This window comes from Eleginops maclovinus, chromosome 20, assembly GCF_036324505.1.
Source record: "Eleginops maclovinus isolate JMC-PN-2008 ecotype Puerto Natales chromosome 20, JC_Emac_rtc_rv5, whole genome shotgun sequence".
NCBI lineage: Eukaryota > Metazoa > Chordata > Actinopteri > Perciformes > Eleginopidae > Eleginops > Eleginops maclovinus.
In genome coordinates, this window is record NC_086368.1 from 29,670,607 (window position 1) to 29,678,300 (window position 7,694).

General features: G+C 43.8%; 1 pseudogene; it reads left to right on the forward strand.

Moving 5' to 3' along the window:
* Nucleotides 1-741: 741 nt before the first annotated feature.
* Nucleotides 742-2,851, forward strand: LOC134882976 (E3 ubiquitin-protein ligase TRIM39-like; annotated as a pseudogene).
* The last annotated feature ends 4,843 nt before the right edge of the window (nucleotides 2,852-7,694 follow it).

Here is a 7,694-nt window from a genome sequence, read left to right on the forward strand (position 1 = left end):
GACTCTTTAAAGTAGAGACTCTACATACTGATATACACCTGAACATCAGCAGGAGAGGACTCTTTAAAGTAGAGACTCTACATACTGATATACACCTGAACATCAGCAGGAGAGGACTCTTTAAAGTAGAGACTCTACATACTGATATACACCTGAACATCAGCAGGAGAGGACTCTTTAAAGTAGAGACACTACATACTGATATACACCTGAACATCAGCAGGAGAGGACTCTTTAAAGGAGAGACTCTACATACTGATATACACCTGAACATCAGCAGGAGAGGACTCTTTAAAGTAGAGACTCTACATACTGATATACACCTGAACATCAGCAGGAGAGGACTCTTTAAAGTAGAGACACTACATACTGATACACACCTGAACATCAGCAGGAGAGGACTCTTTAAAGTAGAGACACTACATACTGATATACACCTGAACATCAGCAGGAGAGGACTCTTTAAAGTAAAAAAGAGTTCAATTGAACTTCATTTATCAGAGAATGTTTGAACACGACTGCACTTCAACTAGAGGACATGCATCAAAGACCTGGTTGGATTCTAACCAGGTAGCTTTTTGGTTTGAACACGACTGCACTTCAACTAGAGGACATGCATCAAAGACCTGGTTGGATTCTAACCAGGTAGCTTTTGATTTCATTTCCCAGAAAACTCGTAGGGCATTAGCTGATATGACAGGAATGAGGAACCTGGTGACCGTAAAATAATGCTCCACCCATTGCATAAAGCACCTGAGACAAACAAGCAGCAGTGTTTCGTTCTGAGACAGAGACAGAGAGATTTACCTCCGTAGCAAACTTCAGTTCATGAGGGAAATCTGGACTACTGCGACTTCACCCTGAATGTAAGTTTATCACTAAAGAGAAAACAGCACTTCACTTGAGAGAAAACTGCCAGATTTGCAGAGCTTGAACTGTGTTGTCTGCCTGCTTCATTTCCAGCATATTGCAAACAAAATGGCGTCCATATCAGAGAAGGATCTCTCCTGTTCGGTCTGTCATGACGTCTTTAAAGATCCAGTTGTTCTGACATGTAGCCACAGCTTCTGTAGAGCCTGTCTGCAGAACTGGTGGAGAGAGAAGCCAACACGAGAGTGTCCAGTTTGTAAGAGGCGGTCATCAAGGAGTGATCCTCCTCGTAACCTGGATTTAAAGAACCTGTGTGAGGCCTTCTTACAGGAGAGAGGTCAGAGGTCTTCAGAGGCTCTCTGCAGTCTGCACTCTGAGAGACTCAGACTGTTCTGTCTGGACCATCAGCAGCCAGTGTGTCTCGTCTGCAGAGATTCAAGAACACACACCAACCACAGAATCAGACCCGTGGATGAAGCTGCTCAGGATCTCAAAGAGGAGCTCCAGAAGTCTCTGCAGCCCTTACAGGAGAAACTGAAGCTCTTTGAAGAAGTTAAAGTGAAGTTTGATCAGACAGCAGGACTCATGGAGGCCCAGGCCCGACGCACAGAGCTGCAGATTAAGGAGCAGTTTAAGAAGCTTCACCAGTTTCTGGAAGAGGAAGAGGAGGCCAGGATGGCTGCACTGAGGGAGGAAGAGGAGCAGAAGAGGAGGATGATGGAGGAGAAGATGGAGGCTGTGAGCAGAGAGATAGCAGCTCTTTCACTCACAGTCAGAGCCACAGAGGAGGAGCTGAGAGCTGAAGACGTCTCCTTCCTGCACAACTACAAGGCTGCAGTGGAGAGGCTGCAGCGCCCCCTGCTGGAGGATCCACAGCTGTCCTCAGGGGCTCTGATAGACCAGGCCAAACACCTGGGCAACCTCAGCTTCAACATCTGGAGCAGATGAAGGACATGGTGTCCTACTCTCCTCTAATCCTAGACCCAAACACTGCTCATCCAAAGCTCATCCTGTCTGAAGATCTGACCAGAGTGAGAGCAGGAGAGAGACAGGAACTTCCTGATAATCCAGAGAGGTTTGATAAATACTGCTCTGTCCTGGGCTCTGAGGGCTTTGACTCAGGGACTCACAGCTGGGATGTCCAGGTCACAGACAGTACGTGGTGGTTACTGGGTGTGTTAGCAGAGTCTTGTCAGAAGAAGGGAGTTATAGAGTCTGGATTATGGGTAATACATTTCCATGAAGGTAAATACTTAGCATGGTCACCACCAGATCTACCCACTCTTCTCCTCCTGCAGAAGAAGCTCCAGAGGGTCAGAGTGAATCTGGACTGGAACAGAGGAAAGCTGTCGTTCTCTGATCCTGAAACTAACACACACATACACACCTTCACACACACTTTCACTGAGAGGATGTTTCCATACATTAGCACTGTGGGTGAAGTGAAGGTTTTACCAGTGAAGGATTAGGTTGACTTCAACGATGCCCACGAATCATTGAAGTTATGGATCCGGGCTTTATTTATTGATCAGTTTGTTTTTAAATGTGTTCTCACTGTTGAAAGTGCATGCCAGCTGATCCTGATGAACAGGTTAACCAATTAAAGCGCTCAACACTTCAGGGGTGTGTGCACTGAGGAAGAGTTGAGCGTCTACAACGCCAGAACAATAGTCTGAAGAGGGTGAGGTACCAGGTTTCAGACACTGAGAGAACGCATCAATAGGGTTTAGGGAAGAAGATTCTTATCAACTCAAATATAATTATTGCATTTAGAGTTTTTTATAGTTTATATTTGACTTTGGTGTGTTTTTCTAATTCTGTATACATGTCTTTGTTTCTAATATTTGAAGCAGTGGCTCACATAATAACCAAAGATGTATGTTATCCTTTAATCTGTGACCTGCTAATTGTATTTAACTCCTTTTGAAAAGCTTTATATGTAAACGGACAAAGAATAAAGTAAAGATGGAAATAATGTGAAGTCATGTGACCGTGCTGTAGTTCCTTTATAGCCCAACATTAGCCTCCTTTAGCTTAGTGATGGTGACGTGAAGTCATGTGACCGTGCTGTAGTTCCTTTATAGCCCAACATTAGCCGCCTTTAGCTTAGTGATGGTGACGTGAAGTCATGTGACCGTGCTGTAGTTCCTTTATAGCCCAACATTAGCCTCCTTTAGCTTAGCGGTGGTGACGTGAAGTCATGTGACCGTGCTGTAGTTCCTTTATAGTCCAACATTAGCCTCCTTTAGCTTAGCGGTGGAGACGTGAAGTCATGTGACCGTGCTGTAGTTCCTTTATAGCCCAACATTAGCCTCCTTTAGCTTAGCGGTGGAGACGTGAAGTCATGTGACCGTGCTGTAGTTCCTTTATAGCCCAACATTAGCCTCCTTTAGCTTAGTAACGAACAAAGAGCTCATGTTAGGACTTCAGTGTAACCTATAGGCCTCATTATAGTTTATATCTCAGTAGGTTTGCTGTTGTATGTTCCATTAATAATAATAATAGTTACTGATCAAAGTAACTAAAGCTGGGTAAATGAGATGCAGTTAAGAATAGCACATTTAGTTTTTCCATAGAACCATTCTGCTTTCTGTGCTCTGTGGGTTTTAGTGCATGTAAATGGTCTGCAAAGGCTAAAACCCCTGTGTTCCCTCCATAGGGAGTTGCATCAGAGCAGACTGGGCTCTTGTTTCAGACAGAGGGTGAAAAGATACCTTCTACCTTAAGTTCTTTATAGGTATCACTTATGATACGGGGATGAGTCAGGGCTTTATTTACTGATCAGTTTGTTTTTAAATGTGCTCTCACTGTTGAAAGTGCGTGTCAGCTGATCCTGATGAACAGACTTTCATGATTGTCTTTATCGAGAAACCAAATCATTGTGCTGGAAACATATTGTGATTGTACGGTGTGTGATATGGCTCTGATCTGACTGTATGATTCTTAATGACATGGAGACTGCTCACTGTTCTGAGCGTGTCTTGGTTGTTGTGTGTGCCGTCATAAACCATCTCTGCTGTTTTAAAGACCTTTTACTGTGGTTTGAGACCAATCCTCTAAGAACAGGGAGCAGGGATACTCAGAGGTTTAGGACAGTAGGCCTTTGGTGGATATTCTATTATGGGATCATGTTTAGATTTGGGACGTTAAACCTGCTTTATTGTTCAGTAAGTATTTTATTGTAAACAACACCTTTGTTTGTGTTTATTGTAAATAAGTGTTGGTCACCTGACCTCAGATTTTATTACACTTTTTAACATAAACTATGAATTCTTTCAGCTCTAAACTATTACGTATACAATTTTACATTCAAAGTGTCTTAGTTTGAATGTATACAGCACTTCTTTCTATGTGTGTGTGTGTGTGTGTGTGTGTGTGTGTGTGTGTGTGTGTGTGTGTGTGTGTGTGTGTGTGTGTGTGTGTGTGTGTGTGTGTGTGTGTGTGTGTGTGTGTGGAGCATTGCTGTTTAGTAATACAGAATCTCTTCTCACCACTAGAGGTCCTCGCCGGTTTCTTTAAGGTGACTGTAAAACACACACATAATCTCTGTGTGTTTCTCTCTTTAATGTTTGTGTGTGTGTGTGTGTGTGTGTGTGTGTGTGTGTGTGTGTGTGTGTGTGTGTGTGTGTGTGTGTTCTCTCTCCCTCTCTTCATCGTGTTTTGATCCGTTGACCGAAAACAAAACGTCCTCTGATCCGTCCAGTAAACAGCGGTCAGTCTGTCCCTCTCCCTCTGCCAGCTCTCACCGATATTATTATTAATATCAGCACAAAGTGAATGTTGTTTCAACACCAGCTGCCCTTTAAACATCAGGTATAGCAACAACAACAACAACAACAACAACAACAACAACAGAGAAACTCAAAGCCTCAGCAGCAGTTCAATGAATATATCATTTGTTTAGTTATTACTCAAATATTAGGAAAAAGTAGAAGTACTCAGGTCTTGTACTTGAGTAAAGTAGAAGTACTCAGGTCTTGTACTTGAGTAAAGTAGAAGTACTCAGGTCTTGTACTTGAGTAAAGTAGAAGTACTCAGGTCTTGTACTTGAGTAAAGTAGAAGTACTCAGGTCTTGTACTTGAGTAAAGTAGAAGTACTCAGGTCTTGTACTTGAATAAAGTAGAAGTACTCAGATCTTGTACTTGAGTAAAGTAGAAGTACTCAGGTCTTGTACTTGAATAAAGTAGAAGTACTCAGATCTTGTACTTGAGTAAAGTAGAAGTACTCAGGTCTTGTACTTGAGTAAAGTAGAAGTACTCAGATCTTGTACTTGAGTAAAGTAGAAGTACTCAGGTCTTGTACTTGAGGAAAGTAGAAGTACTCAGGTCTTGTACTTGAGTAAAGTAGAAGTACTCAGATCTTGTACTTGAGTAAAGTAGAAGTACTCAGATCTTGTACTTGAGTAAAGTAGAAGTACTCAGGTCTTGTACTTGAGTAAAGTAGAAGTACTCAGGTCTTGTTCTTGAGTAAAGTAGAAGTACTCAGGTCTTGTTCTTGAGTAAAAGTAGAAGTACTCAGATCTTGTACTTGAGTAAAGTAGAAGTACTCAGGTCTTGTTCTTGAGTAAAAGTAGAAGTACTCAGATCTTGTACTTGAGTAAAGTAGAAGTACTCAGATCTTGTACTTGAGTAAAAGTAGAAGTACTCAGGTCTTGTACTTGAGTAAAGTAGAAGTACTCAGATCTTGTTCTTGAGTAAAGTAGAAGTACTCAGATCTTGTTCTTGAGTAAAGTAGAAGTACTCAGGTCTTGTTCTTGAGTAAAGTAGAAGTACTCAGGTCTTGTACTTGAGTAAAGTAGAAGTACTCAGATCTTGTTCTTGAGTAAAGTAGAAGTACTCAGGTCTTGTTCTTGAGTAAAGTAGAAGTACTCAGATCTTGTACTTGAGTAAAGTAGAAGTACTCAGATCTTGTACTTGAGTAAAGTAGAAGTACCAGAGTGTAGGAATACTCTGTCACAGTAAAAGTATTCTAAATGTTCCTCCAGTGAAAGTAGAAAGTACTCTCCTCTAAATGTACTTAAAGTAGCGACAGTAAAAGTAGTCATTGTCTGATTGGTCCATTTCAGAATAATATCTCTGATATGTTTTATAATGATTGATCAGTAAAGTGTTCTCAGAGCTGGGAAAGGTGCAGCTAGTTTCCCAAATCCAAACTGACCCCTACTCAAAAGAAGAAGGAGTACTCAGATCTGTACATTAGTAACAGTTATAAACATCAGATTTAAAGATTCATTGGAGTTATTATTAATTATGTTTTGTCCCAGAGAGGCTGATTTGTTGTGATGTGAAGTCACATCCTCTCCTGTGCCTCTGTATTTACACCCACTCTGTATATGTTACCCCCCCCCCCCAACCTGAAGGAGGGGAGCCTCGTTCAGACAGGCTGTTCTAGAATTTATTTCAACATTTTAAAGTGAATTGTTTGCATCTGGTGAACTTTGAGAGCAACATGAAGATGCTAGATCTAACAGAACTTTGTGCTCTTGGTAAGGGGAGGGGGCACAACTCTCAACACTAGTATGAAACATGTATCAATCAATCAAAGTATTAAAAATAGCATCACCCATGACAATTAAGTGAAATATTTGCATTTTGAAAACTTTGCTCTTCAAAAAGGAGCATGAGACGTGAATGAGCTGAAGCCCACCTCAAATAGGCCTAGCTACACCACCGACATGCAGCATCTAGAGAGCATTCAGCAGAGGAGACATGAGCAGTTTACTAAAAGCTGCAGAAACCAAACGCTGCAAGAAGCTCCAACACAACGGAGACCAGGGGACACTAAAGAGAGACGCACACAGCTGGAGACCAGGGGACACTAAAGAGAGACGCACACAGCTGGAGACCAGGGGACACTAAAGAGAGACGCACACAGCTGGAGACCAGGGGACACTAAAGAGAGACGCACACAGCTGGAGACCAGGGGACACTAAAGAGAGACGCACACAGCTGGAGACCAGGGGACACTAAAGAGAGACGCACACAGCTGGAGACCAGGGGACACTAAAGAGAGACGCACACAGCTGGAGACCAGGGGACAATAAAGAGGGACGCACACAGCGGGAGACCAGGGGACACTAAAGAGAGACGCACACAGCTGGAGACCAGGGGACACTAAAGAGAGACGCACACAGCTGGAGACCAGGGGACAATAAAGAGAGACGCACACAGCTGGAGACCAGGGGACACTAAAGAGAGACGCACACAGCTGGAGACCAGGGGACACTAAAGAGAGACGCACACAGCTGGAGACCAGGGGACACTAAAGAGAGACGCACACAGCTGGAGACCAGGGACACTAAAGAGAGACGCACACAGTTGGAGACCAGGGGACACTAAAGAGAGACGCACACAGCTGGAGACCAGGGGACACTAAAGAGGGACGCACACAGCGGGAGACCAGGGGACACTAAAGAGAGACGCACACAGCTGGAGACCAGGGGACACTAAAGAGAGACGCACACAGCTGGAGACCAGGGGACACTAAAGAGAGACGCACACAGCTGGAGACCAGGGGACACTAAAGAGAGACGCACACAGCTGGAGACCAGGGGACACTAAAGAGAGACGCACACAGCTGGAGACCAGGGGACACTAAAGAGAGACGCACACAGCTGGAGACCAGGGGACACTAAAGAGAGACGCACACAGCTGGAGACCAGGGGACACTAAAGAGAGACGCACACAGCTGGAGACCAGGGGACACTAAAGAGAGACGCACACAGCTGGAGACCAGGGGACACTAAAGAGAGACGCACACAGCTGGAGACCAGGGGACACTAAAGAGAAACGCACACAGCTGGAGACCAGGGGACACTAAAGAG